The following is a 20,567-nucleotide window of genomic DNA, read 5'->3' on the forward strand; positions in this document are numbered from 1 at the left end:
TGTCTCCCATAACCCCAGGTGAGGGAGTTTGTCTCAGGTGTAGTTTGGGCAAGGGCTGGAGCACCAGGAGACGGGTTACTGCTGTGGTTTGTGCATCCAAAATTTGTATGCCGGAGATTGAGCCATATGATGGAGCTATTAAGCGGTCAGGCATTTGGGAAGACATTAGACCCTTAGGACTTCTCTAGAAGAGGATTCTGAGAGGGACCCCACCTCCCATTGATCTATTTTGCTTCTTTGATGTTATTGTCATTTTTTTTTTCTACCAGGTGAGAAGACAGCAAGAAGGACAAGGTCTTGGAGGGCCAGACCAGGTGCCACCAGCTGTCATTTCCTGGTACCTTGATCTTAGACTCTCCTGTCTCTGCAGCTGTGACCATAAAAGTCTATTATTTCTATTATTTATACATAACTTGGTATAAGGATCTTTTTCTGAGACAGTTATAACAATAGAAAGAAAAAGACAGAGGAACTAATACAAATTGATAAGTGTGTGTGCGTGCATGCACATGCATATGTGTGACCCCAATAATAGAATATTTTGGTGACAAGATCTAAGAAAGCTTATGGTGGATGAGTTAGAAATGATGGCTTAGGAGAAATATAGATTCAATCAGTGTCAGCTGGACTAGTTGCAGGACAAACTTGGGTGAATTCACAAGGATATGCCTTGGAGAGCAAGCACTGAAGTGCTTGTCTTGAGCAAGAACAATAGAAGACTTGGCTAGTACTTAGTGTAATAAGGAGGACGGAGGCCCCAGAATACTTAGCACTTCATACCTAGCTTTACCAGGAAGTTAAGATGAGTTGTAAGCAAGAAAGAGCTTCAGAGTAGAGAAGACAATCTTTGAGGGATGGGTGTGAGATGAGAAAGCAGTTCACACTGTCCTTTATTTTGTATTATAAAGTCCAAGTCTTTGTCCATTCTTTTGGTTTGTTTTGAAGTCAACTTCTTGATAGCCAAATGGTCCTTGCATCCCAACACCACTGTCTGTGATGAAATCAGTCAAGATCACCACTTAAAACTCATTGATTATCTGAAGGCTATTCATGAACTATGATCTGACTTAATGGCCAACTCTAAGCCTCATATAGTAAACCATGGGCATGCATGAGATCAAATGTTTCACAGCCATTCAAATTATGTTTATAATGAGTTTCTCAAAGCCTAGGAACATGTCTATGCTGCAATGCATTGTGTAAAAGGCTGGATGGTACCTTCCTCATGAATGCACAGGAACAAACACAGTAAGACACTTCCTGGAAAACAATTTGGTGGGGACTCTGTCAAAATATTAATACGGTGATCACCTCTGTAAAATCTTCTTTTAGTTACTCGGTTTTCCAGATTGTGAGTAAGTCTTCATTTTGACCATCTTTCTATTTTACTGATATTCCTTTGTCATTGGGAGTAAACTGTCTTGAAAGAACTTGCACCCTGCTCCTCTCCCCCTCCAGAACGGGTGATTGAACTTAGAGTGTGTGAAGCAAGCCACCGGCCACTAAGCTACATTCACACAGATTCAAATGATTTCTATTTTAAGACATGCTCTAGGTAAGCTGCCCAGACAGGCCTTGAATTTGTGATCCTTCTTTCTGCCTTAGCTGGAATGGCAGGTACACAAGACACCCAGACAGACCTTATTGTCTTTAGTTTGGATTTGAAGTGTTTTTGTGTCTCAAAGAACAATAATGTCTTCGAAGACAAATGGTATTGTGACACATGACAGAGACATGACATCTAGATAGAAAAGACAAAATAAAAACTGAAACAACCCTTTCCCCTCAAACTAGACTTCCCATGCTTTCTCCTAACTGAGTCCTAAGAGAATGGATCTGTTTCACAAAGCCAAGTTGGCAAGAGATGTTAGGTTGCAGAGAATCAGCCAGAAGAACTACATACTTTCATTCTCTGTGGAAGCTATGTGACTGCAGGAAGAGGCTGCAGTTAGAACTGGGTGTGGGGGAGAAGGATTGTTTATTCCCTCCTGTCTCAGATTTCCGGTACTGCTTGTATCCTTCAAGCTTCTTCTGTGCCTTTATCTCTTTTAGTGTGCCTTCCCTGAACCCTGGTAAGTCCCTGCTTCCTCAACACCCCATGTAGTGCTCCCTCCTTGGACTTACATGAACTCATCTCTCAGCCAGACTGGAAGACAGACCATTTTTATTTATGGTACTTTTCCTAACACCCAGAAAAAAAAAATCCCTGGCAGATAGTAGGTGCCAAATAACTGTTTGTTAAATGAACCAGATAATTCTCCAAAAACATGAGAGAAATTATATTAATTTCCCAGGCTGCCATAACAAAGTAGCAGAAGCTGATAGTTTAGCAAAAAAAAAAAAAAAAAAAAAAAAAAAAAAAAGAAAAAAAAAGTATTATCTTATAATTTTTTAGTCTAGAAGTCCAAAAGTAAGTTGGTGAGGTTGTGGAGGGGCCTGAGGAAAAGGCTTTCCCGTGCTTATCTCAGCCTCCTGGCTGGTAGCAATCCTGGAGATTCTTTGTCTTGAAGCTAAACATCTGTCAGGCATTCTATCTTCATATGGCATTTTCCCATGTTGTGTATTTTGTACCTCTTTCCTGGGTGCAAACTTGTAAGAACATTGGTTGTATTGGAATTAGAGCTCACCTAACCTAGCTTGACCTTCTCTTAACCCAATTATATATGCCAAGATCCTGTTTACAAATTAGTTTCATTCACAGAATCAGGATTAGGCTTTGAGCATATCTTTAAGGAGGGCAAAATCCAACAGAGAATAGAAACTCTTGCTGCAGTTGATAACCTATATGTAGCATTGTACAGATGTCATGGGAAGTGGTGATACCCAGCTGATGTGCTAGCATAACAATATCACAGGACAGAGAGGCTCAAGCACAGGTGATTCTGTGTGGCTGGGTTCAGGAGACTGGTTAAACAGGTATCCATTAAGCAGAAGTGTGAAGGGGCTTGGTGAGTCAAGTATGCGGATACAAGGAAGGAATGAACTGATTTCAGAAAGTGGGCAATACTGCAAGCGTAAGACACAGGAACCTAGGTTTGGTGGAGCAGAAGAGACGTTTGATGAAGTCTTCTGAACAACTTGCATCTTGACCTAGGCTGTATGACATGAGTGTTCATGGTGGTTTGTTATGTACCTGGTCCCAGATGCATATCATCAGTGATTCTGGCACCCAATGGAGCCAATAAGAGACAATCCAAGGCTTTGAACTATAGAAGAAAAATAAGGCACAACAGTGACAACAATTTATGATCTGTGAGAAACACAAGTGTATAATTGTCCTAATCATACATTTTGATTTCTGATAAAACTAATAAAAACATTAATTTACCAGATTAATTTTATATATATCATATGGGTCTGTAGATAGAAGAATAAGAAGAGATATTTCTGTTTTTCTTTGAAACTAGAATTTTTAAAATGCTTAATTTATACTTAAAATTTTTTTTCTGCACATGCATGCATGTGTGTGTGTGTGTGTGTTGGTCTGTTTTTGTAAGGAGAATGTGAGCCACAGAGTACACAAAGTGTGATAGTCAGAGGACAACTTTTGGGAATAGGTTCTTTCCTTCTAACATGAGGGTCTAAGGGTAATCAGTCTTGGGCAGGTGCCTTTGTCTGTTGAGACATCTCTCAAGGGAGAAATGCTTAATTTCCTATGTATTGAAGATATATAGCAATTACCTTCTGGAAAAAAAATCTCCCATCATGGAGGAAATGTACTTAAGACATAGGATGTCTGTTCTAAGGGAGGTGAAACATTCATTTGTAGGGATCTCTGAAGGTTGGGAAGAGAACAACTCAAAATCCCCAGGAAGTTCCTGAAACTGACCAGATTTACTATGTCTCCTCCTTCTCTAAGCATTTGAGGACAGTTGAGAGATTTTTTTTTTCAGGTTGCTGACTATAATAGGCAAAAGAGATTAAACAAGAAGCAGCCAAACTACCTGAAAAAGTCAGATGCTGACTGAGCTGCCTAGAAGATGTGCAGAATTGTACAGTTCCCAGCTTTTGTGAGCTGTCACTCATGCTGGGGTGGGCTTTTGGTGATGCAGCTGTCTTTGAGTAATTTCTGCTCCTGTAAGTAATTCCTTACCCAAACTTCTGTAAGTAAGCCTAATAAAACCTATTGATTCAAGTTGAATTGGTGAAATCTGTACTTTGGTCCATTGTTGATTCCTTATTTGTGATGAGTTTATTTATATCAAGTCATACAACCCCTCAGAAGGGTAATTAATAATAATAAACTTGGAAATCTCTTCAGTAAATGAATGTCTCAAGGTAGACTAGTTGCCATAGCTATTACTTTGAGAGAATCAGTTTTCCTGACATCTCAAATGAGCAACTCATTGCTGAGCTGGAGAAGGGTATCAGGAGATTAATGTTTCCACCATAATAAATTATATTCTTATGCTTGTGATCTTTTCCTATGGACTGCTTATTGAAGAATTCCAAGCATGTGGAGGTTTTTAGATTTGAATATCAGAGAGTTAAAGCAATAAGTTTATTTCTTTATTGGTATGATTTTGTTTTGATGGAGACTACATCACCGAGTTCAGCTGAGTTGAACTAAGCATTGTAAGCCAAGGAGAAAGACAGGGAAGTGACAGACAGGAAAGAAGGGAGCTGGGGAGCTGGGATAAGTATGTATTAACATTCCAGGGATGGCTGTTCATTTCCCAGAATAGATATTGGGAATTTAAAAGCACAGAAAAGATATGAATTAGACCTCATCAACCCTACCACGTTCAGTCTTTCCATGTATACTGTGGGTTTGTTTTGATAACCAGGCATATCTTTTATGACCCAGCACCCTTCCCCAGTTGTTTGTCCTATTGAAGGAGCTGAGAGATGGGCGCTGAGCATTCCAAGAATATCCACAAGAATAATGAACACTCAGGAAGTTTTTATCTTGAGCAAGAGTTCAAGAAGAGTTTATACTGACTTACCAACCGGCTTCCATGCAAAGCTTCAGCACCTTTTATCTGAAGTATCAACTTGCTTGACCCTAGTGTGTCCATGAAACTGGCTAAGAAAGAAGGGAGGCAACATGGAAAACAGCTCTTACAAATCTGATTTTGAACTATGCCTGGCATGCCAAGGCAGTTAATGCTTTAAAAGTTGGCAGTTAGCGACGTGGCGGTTTGAAATAGAGATGACCAGCTGGCTAATTGCGTGTTGCCAACATTCTTCTCCAGCTACTTACTGGATGAGTCCTGTTTATGTCAAAGGCCGACTCTGTCCTCTCTTCTCTCTCGTGGCCAAGAACTGGAATGCTATGTGCCTTACTTACCGTGTCCTGGTAGAACGCAGTGAGACAGAGGTCAATTCACCCTCCTGATAAGCTGGGCTGGGCAGGTGGTACTGGAGAGAAGGCTGTGAAACTCAAGTACAGGAAATCTGAGGCGGGGTGAAGTTTCCAGCTTACTACTTTCCAAAGCCGAAGGCTGGTGGTGCAGGTCCAAGACTGGGCTTTCGGCAGGAAGGCAGAAACCAATTAATGCACACTCATCTGCCTTGAAGCCTAGGGAGTCTTGTGGGTACATTGAGGATGGAGGTGATAAGAACCAACTGCGGTTGTGATGGAAGGGGTCTCTGCTCATTGGGCAGTGAACAAAGAACCAGAAGAAACCGGTTACTTTAAACAGCAGCACTTGGTGGAGCTTTGCAGATACTAGAAGGGAGAATGAGAGTTATGTGGAGTGGTATGCTAGCTAGATGCCCTAGTATAATTTATTCACGATTCCATCAAAGAGGGAAATTCCAAAAGAAACTGTAAACACAAATGTCTCCAGGCAGGGCCTCAGACTACAAGACGTTAATCTGAGCCATACAGTGGAGAGTGGATCAGACTGCGGAGCATGAATCCTGTCCGAGGGCATTTAAATAACAGCTTTTGAAGAGGCAAAAACACTGGGCTGACCAAGCAGAACAAATTTATGAGCTCTGTTTTTACTCAGGGGCTAGTTTGTGCTTGCTGAATCTACGGAATGAGCAAGATTGAAAGCCCGAATTTTAGGGTTATGTTTTTCTGTTAAAAATGGCTTATGAATCCTTTTTATATACCAGGAAGTCACTGCTCAACTTTTTTTCTGCCATGATAAAAGAATGCAAGGATCTCCCTGTCCCCCCCCTCCACCCCCATGTGCATGTGCTTGAACTTGTGGAGGGCCAGAGGTGTCTTCATTTTATTTTATTTTATTTTATTTTAGTAGTTGTCCACTTTATTTATTTATTTCCTTTTTTGTGTGGGGGGATGGACTCTTGCTGGTCTGGAGCCTGCAAAGTAGGGATCTGTCTGTCTCCACTTGGGCTTACAAACACATGGCTTTTGAGGATCAAACTCATGTTTGCAAGGCAAGTAGCAGAGCTATCTCCCCTGCCCTCCCCTATCCCTTTACTGTGACTATGGAAGCGAGGTTGCCCTTTTGGAAGGAAGATGTTCATCTTTGAAGGTTATCAGGGAGCCTGACCTTTACATTAATGGTGGTTCCCTTTCGACCTCAGGGGTTATCAGCACACCAAATGGGGGTCTCTTGAGGTCAAGAATTCTGAACTCCCTACTGTCTCTTCCTCAAATCCCAGAGGCACCAAAGAGGAAGCAAACTGACCTAACAGTGAATTTTAAGTCAGTTATGTGAACGGGGCCAGAAGCTTTTGTTGACCAGAAGGAGAGATTAGTTTGTTGCATTGTATAAATAAATAATAATAAAAAAATTCCTCTCAGCGTTTCCCATGGGGGAAAACAGGGTGGTTAAGGCTTACAGTTTTTAGCCCAAGTTGCTACTGCTTTTTAAAATCCTCTAGGGTCTTAACTTTTGAGAACTTTCACTTAAGAATTCTCCCTAGACTCAATAGGATTATTATTTTAAAATAGCTACAATGCACGCTTGTATTACAGAGCACATCTGAGATTAAACATTGTGGGAGACCTGTGCTCCCAGCCTTAGCTCAATCTGGCAATCACTGCTGAGCTTCTCAGAAGCTGGGGTCGGGCTGGGTTCTCTGGGCCGGTCTTCCCTCTGGGTAGACCTCAGCCTTCTGGATCCTTCTGCCTTGGTGAGATGTGTACAACTCTGTTCCAGGATGCCAGGGCAAAGATAAGATAACAGTCAGCTACAGCCACTTCCTGTGCATCGAGCAGAGCCTGTACGGCGGTGGGCTAGAGACATAAGGGAAGCGAGGAGTTTGTCTGGAGTAGGTTAGGAAAGCGGACTAGAGCTGGAGTGGAGGACATCTTGCAAGCTAAATTCAAGGAGGCGAGGCGGGTCTGGGAATCTTTTCAGAGAAGGGAGCCATTGAAGCTTTTGAGCAAGGAGTTGAGTGTGTAGGAAGATTTTTTTTTTTTAAATTATTTTGAAAGCTTGATTGTAAGGTAGCTCCTAATTGGAAGGGTTTTCAGTCACAAATCGAGAAAGAAACCCAGAATTAAACTGTCCATACAGATTTTTGAATTTATCTTGAGATAGGGAGTTCTGGTGAGGAATGGCTGACATCAACCATGTGTTCTCTGGATGCCAAGCACGGCGTCAGTGCTTTCTGTTAATTAATATTTAATTAACACATCAAAGGTGGGTGTTATTAAATTCCACCTCTCTCAGACAAGCAGACTAAGGCACAGGGCAGCAAAGAAACTGTTCAGTGATACTAAGTTAGGATGCAGGGGACCTAGAGATGGGATTTTCTTTCCTCATTGCTCTGATAGAATTCCTGACAGAAACAGCCTAAAACAGTAAGGATTTATTCAGGGTCATAGTTAGGGAGACAGTCCATATGGTGGAGAAAGTCTGGGAGCAGGGTTGTGTGGTGGTGGCTACACTGTCTCAGTGGTCTGGAAGCAAAGACAACTTTGCTCATAACCATGGCCGAGTCCTAACTTGTTAGCCCCATCCATTTGCCAGCTGGGCCCCATGTCCGAAAGGTTCTACACCCTCCCTAGACGGTGCCAACTCAACTGTTGAAACAGTCAGACCGTAACACCTAGGAAGTCTGGCTGGGGTGCCGACTTCAGAACTGCCATCGTGGTGATTCTAAGACCAGGTCTGCGGCTGTTGGTACCACCTGACCTCACTGTGCGCTCTGTGTGTACGGAGACTCCTTGATCACAGCTGTTGGCTTCACAAACTCGAATGCTTGTTAGTTCATTTGTCTATTCCAAAGGAGTCTTGTGAACAAAGGAAGGTAGACTCCCTGTAAAAAAAAAAAAAATGTCCCCAGGACTGCTGACTGCATTACAGCGGAGCTAGGAAGGGAATCAGGGTTTTCCACCCTGGGCCTTTCCACGAGACACTAATGATGTTTCTCACCTGGCTTCCTTGGCCTCGGTTCAATGATTTTTAGAGTCATTTACTTACAAAATGGGAGAGATGGAACTCGACTGATGTCAAATTGCCCAGCATTTTATTGGCATATCAGAGTCGTGATTAGATGAAGAGCATTTACTGTAGACTCACTCTGAGTACACGTTAGATTTATTTATTTTTCCAAAGCTATTATGAAAGACCAGCTAACCTTTGGATTCTGTCAGTGGGTTAGGCCAATCCAACTTTGTAAGAAGAAAACTGACATGTTTTCTGTTGGGTTTCCTTTTTTAACACTTGTTCTTGTAAATTGAAAGCCTGATGCAGTATCACTCAGATATTGGCCCAATTAAATCATGCTTAATTTAGTACAATTTCATGTAGGTTGTGTGAACAATTTATATATATATTTTTTCCTCACTGCAAAACTTTCCCGGATAGCAATTCAGAGAAGATTCATTTGGACTAGGACTAGAGAGTTACATGTTTGCTTTTCAAAATGTCTAATGTAAGAATACTGAAGTGTTCAAGGGCTCCTGGTGTAGAAAATCCTGTTGGAGCTACCCTGACTGTAGACATGAGCTATCTAAAGGCTGTCATGTGATACAATGGAGCAGTTAACATACACTTGACACTGACATTTATGGAGGCCTTCCTAGATCCATATCACTAGATCCGTGTGAAAAGATCGGATTGCTTAGGTATATTCTCTGTGCTGAGTTATATTCAATAAATTGTCGACTGTCTCTGTAGGCTGACCTCTGGCTGTGCCTAGCTACCTTCTGCATCAGCAGATCAACCTATTGATTAACTGTTGAGTCTATTTTAAGTTTAAACTTTGGTCAGGGAGTGATTGAAATGGATTTATTTTTTGCAAGCAAGCAGATTATGGAGGCAACTATCAGAAAATCTCAAAACATTTTTTTTTTAGTTCAGAAAGTTAAGCAAATGCCATTTTTTCATATAAACAACGGTGTCCGAGTAGTTGCACAATAAAATTCTCTAGTTGTTGACATTTAAATATGCATTGGTAAATGTCATTTTCCAGAAATATCACTAAGATATACAAGGTTAAAGTTATAAAACTCAGGAAGCTAGCTTTAAAATTAAGTAATCTTTATTTGATTTAGTGTGTGTCTAGCTTTAATCAGAGTTGGTATTAGAAAGTAGGACATTTTTATTTTAACAGGCGAGAAAGTTCATCAAATCCTTGAGGAAAAGTTTAACATTTGGGTCACTTGTCCTAATAATAGTGGGTTTATAGCTGTGATACTGATCAAGAACTTAACGATTCCATTTCTGCTTAGGGGCTTTAAAATTTGATTTCAGAGAATCAGTTTTTAATCTTCAAAACTAACCTTCCCCATATCCACATTTCTTATTGAATTTTACATTATACTATTTCTGGTTTGTTTTGCTTAGATTCTGAAACAGGGCTTCTCTTTGTAGCCCTGGCTGTGTTGGAATCCACTCTGTAGACCAGGCTGGCTTTGAACTCAGAGATCTGCTTGCCTCTGCCTCTCAGTCCTGGGATTAAAGCTCTGTGCCTCCACACAAGGCACATTTAAGTATTTTTGCTATACATATTAATGATTTACTCGTATAATTGAAATATTTCTTATTTAAACGATAAAATTCTTAAAGTTTGTGCAGATGAAATAATGAATACAGTTGTTTAAATAACTGAACCTCATGCAGTGTTTAGATATCATGTTGTAAAGATTTAGCTGGGACCATGGGAAAAGCACCTTTGTCCTCCCACACCGCCCCTATCGGTGGTTGCTGTGAATTCCCATTCTTCCTAGATGTTTGCACATATCTAACTACGGCTCCGTACACAGATGGCCTTCGGGCCTGATCATGTCTATTCTGTTTGCATAGTAATGATAACGCAGTAATGGTTTCGTGTGGCCAATAATGATCATCTTCCACACACTGTTTGGCAGTAAATTAACAGTGGAGGCAAATGACCAAAGATCCTTCCACACAGAATCTTTTCTCTGACCATATGATTCCTGTGCACCTTGTCTGTGCGTCAGGGGCATGTAGCGGACTAGTGCGTGGTTCTGTCCAGACCGAGAGACAATTTGTTGTCCTACCACATTATATAGTTTCTATGTGACGATAAAGGAGATGTCAAAGCCTTATAGAGCAGAGGTTGCCTGAAAGTTTTCGTAGACAAACTTCATTTGGAACCTGTGCCTTGTGTGCACCAGGCAAACATCATCAGATGCTACATCTACAGCCTTTCCTACTCTACTCTTCTCTCTCTCTCTCTCTCTCTCTCTCTCTCTCTCTCTCTCTCTCTGTTTGTTTTTCTTTTCCTCAGTCTGTCAGATGCCAGCAACTAACACTGTCAAAAGGCTGAGGCTGGAGCATCATGAGTTGGGACACTTAGTGTAATCCTGACTCACAAGCTAATACAAAGACAACACATGTGTGCACTCAAGCACAAGTGCTCTCTCTCTCTCTCTCTCTCTCTCTCTCTCTCTCTCTCTCTCTCACACACACACACACACACACACACACACACACACGATGAATCAATAGTTGAGATGAGAAAGATAGGCATTTAATCCAACGTGGCATTTTTTTTTTTTTTTAGAATTAGCTAAATAAGTGTTATTTATTTGTTTGTTTGTACATTTAAAAATTAGTGAGATGGTCAGTGTATGAAGAGCAAAGAGCAGGAAGTGGCCTGTCAGCCTCTCAGTACTGAGCTGACCTGAACCGTGGCCACTTTGTGTCTCTCCTTCAAAGAAAGATGTGGAGAAATGGCTGGCAGGCAGAGCTCCAGAAAAATAGAAAAAAAAATAGAATTAAAGCATGGAAAAGAAGGGTCATGAGGAAAGGCCAAAGAGCAATGAGGCTATTCGTTTAGAGGAAAGAAGTCCAACTGATCTGAAGGGTTTCTGTAAGACAGACACCGTCTATCCTGTCTCCACAAATACCAGCGGCAAGAAGCTCCCATTGCTGTGAGGATGCTCAGCTGTGAGAATCGTTCAGAAGGTAGTTCTCAAGGCTCATCCACATTTACCTGCTATGAGTGAGCGGAAGTAGCCAATTCCTTACTGTTTATCTCGCTGGTTACTAGTTTAGTGTAAAAGTTAACAAATAAGTTCGAGTGTGTAAGTGCAAATTAGGATCTTGCAGAACTTCCGGAGGAGATGAGGCTTAAGTTAGATGGGTTTTTGCTAATCCGTTGGTGACCCCAGCTCTGTGGGATTGCCCAGTGAGGTTGCGGGGATCTGTATCCTCAGGGCTCCTCGCCTTCTGGTTGGACTCCTTAGCGATGGGGAAAGAAGGTGGGGCCACACAGAGGTGATGAGGAGCCTTAGCCAGGATGGGCGGTGTCCAAGCCTGGGGAGAGAAGTTCATCCGCATCTGTAAATAGTGTGGTCGGTCAAAGTCAGTGCTTCTGACAGTTTACATTCTCCCCGGGGCAAAAGGAGGATGACTGTAGTTAGGGCGCGTCCTCTGCCTGAGAAGTTAAACCAGATTTCATCTGCCACCTCCCTCCTCCCTTCCTCTTATCATCTCTGTTATCATTACTGCTGTTAATTTTCAACTACGCGAGGAATACAGAGGAGTCTTGGGATTTTTCCATGTTGTCATGCACAGCTAGGTCACTTCTTAAACAACAACAACAAAAACGATTGCTTTTTTTTTTTTTTGTTTTGTTTTGTTTTAATTCCTCGGTACATACATATTGCTATTTTACAGCATTTATCAATATTTAAGAAGTCAGAAGAATAGCTAGCCCTGAAGGGTCCATGTAGAATCTTTTGGGATGCTGAGATATTGATCTATGTCGTGCTCTAAGAAAAGTTTATATTAAACCCTGAGAAGTGATTTTCTGGTAGTATGCACATATTAAAGGTCTTGTTCGTGGTCTGGAAAGATGGCTCAGTAGGTAAATAAAGGTTCTTGTCACCCAGTTCAATGACCTGGACCTAGAACCCACATGATGGGAGGAGAGAACAGACTCAGATAAGTTGTCCTATGACCTCCATATGTATTCTGTGGGACACGCTTACATGTGCGTGTATGCAATACACATATCACAATGTTTAATGAAATGTAATTAAAAACTTTTATGTATTCTAAATACTTTATTAAATTCAAATGATACCTCAATGCAAAACTTGAAGCAAACATGTTAAAATCTTTATAGTTTAAATATAGTATAAATATATTTCTAAGAAATACAGAAAAAAAGACTAAGGAAAAAAAGTAGGTAACATTATTTTTAAGTACCTCTTACTTGATAAACATATGATATCATTCCTTTGTGAAGTGGATTTATTTCATTTTTGTTTGTTTGAGACACCACAGGATAAGTAAATTTTTTTGCTTACGAGTGCATGAATGCATGTGCACACACACACTCACTCTCACACATATATACTAACATGCACATACACACATACAGACACTCACACATATACACACTTGCATGCACACAAATTACACATACTCATATACACACATTCACACATACACACATTCACATGTATACATACACATTCACACATACTTGCACACATATACACATTACACTCACATACATTTACACATTCATACACTCACACCAACACATTTCTTGCAGGATACTTCATCATATGGCGAACCTAGAGATTGTCTTATTTACTGAGAAAACCTGTTTCTAGTTGTGGTGTGGCTCAGCCCTAGCAGACACCTTTAATTCCAGAGCTTTCACTTTATTGTAAACAGGATTAAATAAATTCAACCACAGATCCAGAGGCAGAGCTAGCAACCAATTGACAGGGAGTGAACACAGGGAAAAAACAAACCAACAGAGAAGAAGTCAGGAGGACAGATAGAGAGGTGCACAGGAAGTAAAGGGGAGGGACATTCAGTTTGAGGGGTTGGCAGATGGGATGGAGAAGGAGAGCTTGCTTTTGGGACTCAGCTGAGGAGGGTCAGCTGCTGTTTTCTCTGCTTCTCTGAGCTCGTGGGCTGTCTGTCACCCTAGCATCTGGCTCCTGAGTATTAGTAAAACTGAACGATTGAAATTTTGTTAAAAACAACAACAACAACAACAACAACAACAACAACAACAACAACACACACACACACACACACACACACACACCTACTCTGTAGTTCTGAGTTCAAGTAGGAAAGAGGCCACTTCAGCAGGAGTAAAGTTCAGAGTCTGCATGAACTGCCCAAGCTCACATTCTCTAAGTCCACAGTTCTCGCTAGACGCCCTTTTGTGAAACAATCTACTCCCTTTCCACTTAGTAATCTAAGTGTTTAACAAGCCTTAAAAAAATATGCACTAAAAGTGAGACCCTACTGGAGAAACTTCTAGAATTTTTAAACATTTAACATTCACAAAAAGCTGAACTTCTTCCTGCTATTGGTAATTTCTTCCCTACCTCCTATTTCTGAGTCACATACGCTTTCATTGGAACTCTGTGCTTTGGTATATGATACTTGTTAGATTAGATTTGCTTACTCACGTTTTAGAAACTGATAATTGTTTAGTAAGGACATGCTTCCAACGTAGTCAGTTCACCCCCAGAAGTGGAATCATTCTGTTATGAAATGTGATCAGACCCACATAGCCTTTAAACCTTAAAGAGCACATGTGTGTCCTAAAAATGCCAATAGGCTTGGAATGTCAGCCATGGAAGAGGTGGAGTTTTTACTCGAGGAATCAGAATCCCAGGACACTTTATTTCTCTAAACTATTGATTGAGTCTGAACTACCTATTCCTGTAGTTGAAGGAGTGTTACATTGTAATTCATGATTGTAATTCATGCGCAGAGGAAAGGCACTAGGGATGCTCTGGCCACTTACTGGGTAATGCAGAGGAGAGGAATAAAAACACAGCCCACTTCTAGGAACCCGAGTTCATGATGACATGAGGCTTGGTTAAAAGTCTCCCCAACCTCCTTTGAAAGGCCTTCAAAGTCAATCATATCTTATTGCTTGTTGTTTTTAGAATGGCCCCCAATACAAGGTCAACATTTTTCTCTGCCAGAAATATATTATTTGCCAGCTGGAAGGTCTTTAAAAAATACAAAACAACACACACACACACACACACACACACACACACACACACACACACACAAATAACCCAAAAACAACTGCACTGAAGAACAAGCGAGCTAAATCTAATCTCATATCTATAATTATTAAATGATAAATCTACCATTCAAAATTAGCTCCTGATACAGGAATTACTTTGTTCAAGGGAAGTGAAGGTATTAATACTTCAATAGAAACATATTTTGAAATGTTCTTTCTGGAAAATATTTTGTAACATGTATTCCTGAAAGATGCGTGCTGTTCTCTTCCCCAGACGCGATTGTTGCCTTGTTTTCTCTTTTCTTATTTCAAAAGTGGTAGATTGACACAGAAAATCTAAACAACATAGAAGAATATTAAAAACAAATTTGATCCTGATTTTCCCAGATAGTGCCAACATTTCAGCAAAAATTCCTGTATAGCTTTTACTATTCATGCACACTATGTGTATATTTTTGTTATATGTATATGTGTGTGTGTACAATTTTAATGTATACAGTATTATATCTTGTCATAATTTTGCCTTTTAAATGAGGCATCTGCAATGGAAACTTTCCTTAATACATTCTAAGTTATGTTTAACAGCTATGGAAGCAGCTCACTGTGTATATGCAAAATGGGAATTTAATTAATCCTCAGCAGATATTAAATTGTTTCTAATTTAGTATTATGAGGACAAGGCTTGACCTAATGTTCTTGTAGGACTCTCTTTTGCTCAGGAGCTCATCCATAAAGTAAAACAATCGTAGAAGTCTGATCCCTGGTTTTCTTTTAAAAGAAGGGGGAAGGGACAACACTTTTGGCCACTGTTGACATTTGAGAGTATAGAAGCAGGTTTTTCAGTACACTGCTTGAAAGTCTTCACATATTCAAAAATCAGTGTAATGGTACCTTAATTTTGGCAAACACATGTCCGATGTCCTTAGCTCACTAAGAAGGAAGAAGAAACTAGATGTGATGGTGACGGTAAATTAGGCAAGGCTGATTATTTTTTAATTGCTTGCCAAGATGTGGAAAAACCTTTTTTACCCCTCTGCCCCCATACATACACTATTTGGGGTACACCTGGGCCGTAGCACTCATTTGATTGGATTCTTACATCATCTTTTCAAGCAAACTATCAGCTTTCTGAGGGTAGGAACTGTACTGCAACTTGAAGGCTCCTTAGGAGTGTCTGTCCTTTAGTTACCTGTGGTATTTTCCCATTTGTTTTGCCCCTAGTTAGCAGCTACCTCCTCCCTCTTTTTTTCTTAGCAGTTGGAATATAAGTATAATATTTGCCCAGGGCAAACAAACTTGGAGTTTGGGAGGAGCACTGTGTAATGCATTTTAAATTATTCTGATTTAACTCCTGGCTTTTCATGACCCAGGACAAATCCTTTAATTTTTCTGAGTCCTAATTCCTTCCACTACCAGGTAGAGATAAAAAGATTCGACTTTCGACAGTGTTCAGATCCTAGGAGCTTGTGATTTAAGGCCGGTAACAAAGCACCCACAGCAATGCCTGATAAGTGGTAGCTACGCGCTCATGTCTTTTCAAAAGGATAAGACAGCCATATTTATAGATGTATATGTTGATGGCTATTTCTTGCCATCTGCTCTAGTGAGTACAACTTCTAGATTGAAAGCAACAAGAAACTAAAAGGCCATAGAGATTAAGAGCTAAGACTGAATAAAATCTATTTGGAACATAGGTTGATGGATGAAAACTAGGTCATGTTCTCAGACCTGAAAGAGGTGTCTGGTGTATTGAAATGGGGGGATCAAATTAGGTAATTGGTATCATAAGAGCATTTTATTAGGGCAAAAAAAAAAAAAAAAAAAAAACTTTAGGTAGTCTGTAGCATAAAGGAGTCTCTTTATACATCCCCAAGGAATAAAAACAAAAGCTATAAATGTAAAAGGTGAAGGACAGTAACCTTTGCTCCTTTTCAGCCAACAGTCAACCATTCAGAATGACAGACTGCTTGAGGCTTCTGCACCCAGTTTCATTTTTTGCCCACTAGCTAATGTGCCTAGCTTATTTTCCACCCAACAGTCAGCCTTAAAGACATAGGAATGCCTTGTGGTCCTGGTCACTAAGTTTGGATGAGGTTGCTGCATTCATCTGCTGCTGGGGCTGGCACAAGGAAACAGTGTCACCGTGGAACTTAATACCAATGTTTGCTTTCCTCCACCAGAGTTTCTGCACTAGCGAGCCATTTATACACAGGAGTGCCCTTCTGAAAACAGGTAGAACAAAAGGCATCTGCTCAGAATAAGCACTTTCAATTTTTAGCCAAAGATAGCTTCCTTTGAAAGACAGAATAATTAAAGAGAAATGATGAGAAAACGTACGCTCTGTGGACCTAAGGAAATCTCATCCAAGGAAGCAAAATACATCTTCCCTAGCCTGCGAGGAAGCCAGATCCTGATTTATTTTTTGTTCACGATTCAGCAGAAACACAATGCCCCATTTCATAGAGACTTATTACGACACAATAACAGCACTATAATTTCCGTCTCCATGAAGGGCTTCCCTTGGCTTTAGGCCGACTGATGTCACTGTCCCTTAGCAAGTCTGCTGCTTTGGACACAGGGGAATACCTTCATGTGTGTGCATTCTGTGTTCTTTTTACGAGTGTCTTATAAGTGGTTTAGCAGCTGTTATTGACCGCCCGAGTTTGGAGTTTGCATATAATCAGACTTCCTAAGCCTGGTGGGAAGATTTAGATAGTCCATAAGCCACTGTGAGAGAAGGTGCCACTCACTTCTGTTTAGTGCACAGAAAACCTCTTGGCTCCTTTGTCTCAGGAAACCAACAATTGTAAAATTCCTCCTTGATATTATCATTCACTAATCACACATACTGAGATCTAAATAATGTGTGCTTGCCCGCCCGCTGGCCCTCCCTCCCTTCCACCTTCTTCCTTCCCTCCCTCCCCCTTTCCTTCCTCCCTCCCCCTTTCTCCCTCCTTCCCCCTTCCTCCCTCCCCCTTTCTCCCTCCTTCCCTCCCCCTTTCTCCCTCCTTCCCCCTTCCTCCCTCCCTCCCCCTCCCTCTCTCCCCTTCCCTCCCTCCCTCCCCCTTCCTCCCTCCCCCCTTCCTCCCCCCTCCCTTTCTCCCTCTCTCCCTCCCTCTCTCCCTCCCCCTCTCTCTCTTTGTTTCTCTCTCTTTGGTTGTGTAGAAACTTGGTCATTCTTGATGTTGCTTGGGAGTTACAGTTAAGTGAATGTTTTCTGACAATGGCTCTAGAAGCTAGGAACACTGCTTATTTTTTGCCTAGTTTTAAAAGTTTTCTTTTCTTTCTTTCTTTTTACCCCCAGAAGCCTTTGGACTCCATGCCCCATGGCTATCTCTCATCACCAGGGACCTTTGCTCCAGGACAGTATGAACATTTCGTAACTCTTGTTTCCGGAAGCACAACAACCTGAACTCTCGAAGGTAATCTTCCCCTACCTCGAGGACAGGCTTAGCTGAGGTGTGCTGGTGTTCTGCAGTGCCTAAGGGGACATGTCAGGTGGCATCCTTCTCTCCAGCAGCAAGCTGAGCGGTTAGCCAGCTTTCTCCCTTTGTAGTCTGATCTGAAAAGCACATAGCCACAGCTTCCAAACACTTTGCTCGGTTCACTTAAAAACTGGAAGTGTCAAAGGAGAGACAAGTATTTTTACGCTGGCTTTAAGTACAAATATCCAGTGAGTGTTCACTTTGGACCAGAGATGGTTCAAACCCCATAAGTATTATCTTTCTTCATTCTTACGGTGTCAAGAAGATGAGTTTCCATCTCTGTTTGAAATCAAGTCTTTAGGGAGGATTGGAAACTTGCCTCAGGTTACATATTAGCAGAGGCCAAGCTAGGGCATCACCCTGCATGCCAAACTGCACTTAACATTTCCCCTTAATTCTTTGAAAATTCACCCAACGTTTTTTGATCATAGTTATATGCCTCCTCCATTGCCTCAAGGTCTGCTCCCAACTTACTGTGAACCTAACTTTGTGTTCAGTCTCTCCCTCTCTCCCTCTCTCCCCTTCTCCCCCTCTCCCTCTCTCCCCCTCTCCGTCTCTCCCTCTCTCCCTCTCTCCCCCTCCCCCTTCTCCCCCTCTCCCTCTCTCCCCCTCTCCCTCTCTCCCCCTCTCCCTCTCTCTCTCTCTCCCCCTCCCCCTCTCTCCCCCTCTCCCTCTCTCCCCCTCTCCCTCTCTCCCCCCTCTCTCCCTCTCTCCCCCTCTCCCTCTCTCCCCCCTCTCTCCCTCTCTCCATCTCTCCCCTTTTTCCCCTCTCTCCCTCTCCTTCTCTCCCCCTCTCCTTCACTCCTCTCCTCCCCTTCCCTTCCCCCTTCCTCTTCTCCTTTTCTCTCCCTCTCCCCCTCCCTCCCCGCCTCTCAAAACTCATCAAGTCCAATTTGTGTTGTTCAGAAATTCTTGGGTGTGGGACCTGCCTTGGATATGGTTGATCAATCAGCAGTCACATGCTAGAAGAACCCTCCCTCCCCCAATCCCCAACAGCTTTTAAAGGCTATAGTTCTATGAGACTCTAAACCTGCACTTTAACCACTGTGCTATACTGCCTCCCCATGTTAATGCGTCTTTTATCTTTATCCCCAGCACTTTGGAAGAAAGAAGAAACTACAGATGCCTGCAGATAACATGTTTTGTAACAGTATCCATGCTTGTCATTTCCCTTAAATTGTATTGTTATATTAGTTACTATGTTACAAATGAAACAACCAGGAGACAGAACTAGGTTCAAGCAAATTCAAGGGTTTGTCTCTCTAAAATACCATCCTAAATACTCCTTTCTGTGGCTTTGTGCCTGCTCCCGGTTTTCTAAAGCAGTCTTTTGTTTTGCTTGTTATGGAGAAAACTCAGCAGCTGCAGGGAACAATTCACAATAGTACCTTCTCCCCCTCTCCTTCCTTCCCCACAACCTCGGCCCTGCCTGGCCAGGGCTATTATTTTGAATGAATTTGATCGAAAGAGACAGGAAACCCACATTTCTTTATTTTCTCTGAGATTTATGAAACAAAGCATCTTTAAGAAACCTGGAGTTGTTCTTTGCTTCCAACGTTCAACCTTCAGAGGGAAGAAAACAGTGCTGCCAGGAAAAGGAGGTAGAGGAAGGGCTCAGGGACACTTAGCAATGTCAAGCATTGGTGCCTTTGTCTTCCCTGTGGGACGTTCTAAGGCATTCAAAACGCCAGCTTATGGGAATTTCCAAGATTGTGTCATTCTCTGACAGAGCTGCTCTAAGCTTCTTTGACTATTCACTTTTGAACATTGCCTCTGCGATGCATGACCCATCCTTAGGCTAAACTTCCTCTTTGCCCCATCCTTTGCCGGATGACTCCTCTGTTAGCCTTAGAGAACAACTTGTATCTAGTTGCTAGGTCTTCCGCTGCAGCACAGGGCTTCCTGTGAGAGGCTGTCACTCTTCTGAGTTCACATCACTCTTTCCAGCTCTGCAATTATTGGTGATATAAATAAAAAAAACCTTAAAGACATCAGAAGGACTCCACCATCTCTGCTATAAGGAAGCATCTAATGGTGTCCATAGAAGTAATTCCAGCAAGGGCATAGCATATGCCTGTCTTTCAGAGCCAAGTCTAAGTTTGAGGACAAGGTAAAGGCATGTATCCCCTTTACCTTGTCTAATAGATTCATGGAGTGAAGCGTTCACATGTTTCAGAAAATATACAGTAGTTCTTTGTTGTTGGCCTGCTGTTTTGTTGGTTGTAAAGTGAATCAATCTACTTCCTTATAATACTACGAAGGCTCATTTTATCTTGTTAACAAGTGAGGACACCATGCCAAACTGTTTAGGGTGTAATAACTCACTGTTATTCATGAGTGAATATAAACCACAGGAAAAAGAAGGGCAGAATGAAAAAAAGGCATAGAAATACATCTGAACTTGCTTGCCCAGCCAATGGGCCTATGGTAGCATTTGAAAGATGATTTTGCTTGGAGGAATAGACTGGAAAGAAAAGGGATAAGAAACATGTACATATTCCCTCAAGTGAGCCCATTCTAAAGCTTCCATGCAAGGAAGATGAGGGTGTGGCTACCTGATTCATGGAATTTTTTTAAAAAAAAGCTTATGTTGTGTACCAAGTCTATTCGAGCTTCTGGGAATAAGACCATAAGACAGATATATGCCTGTTGTTATCATTTACTTAAGGCTTGGTAGGAGGTACAAGTGAAATGAACACAAATTAGTGTATAAGCTGCCAA

General features: G+C 41.5%; 1 long non-coding RNA gene across 1 annotated transcript; it reads left to right on the plus strand.

Moving 5' to 3' along the window:
• Window positions 1–268: 268 nt before the first annotated feature.
• On the plus strand, window positions 269–19,208 carry LOC308433306. The gene is made up of 3 exons (XR_013975437.1): window positions 269–337; window positions 17,666–17,783; window positions 18,942–19,208. It is a non-coding gene; the product is annotated as an uncharacterized lncRNA (long non-coding RNA).
• Window positions 19,209–20,567: the final 1,359 nt, after the last annotated feature.

Source organism: Micromys minutus, assembly GCF_963924665.1.
Source record: "Micromys minutus genome assembly, chromosome: 19".
NCBI lineage: Eukaryota > Metazoa > Chordata > Mammalia > Rodentia > Muridae > Micromys > Micromys minutus.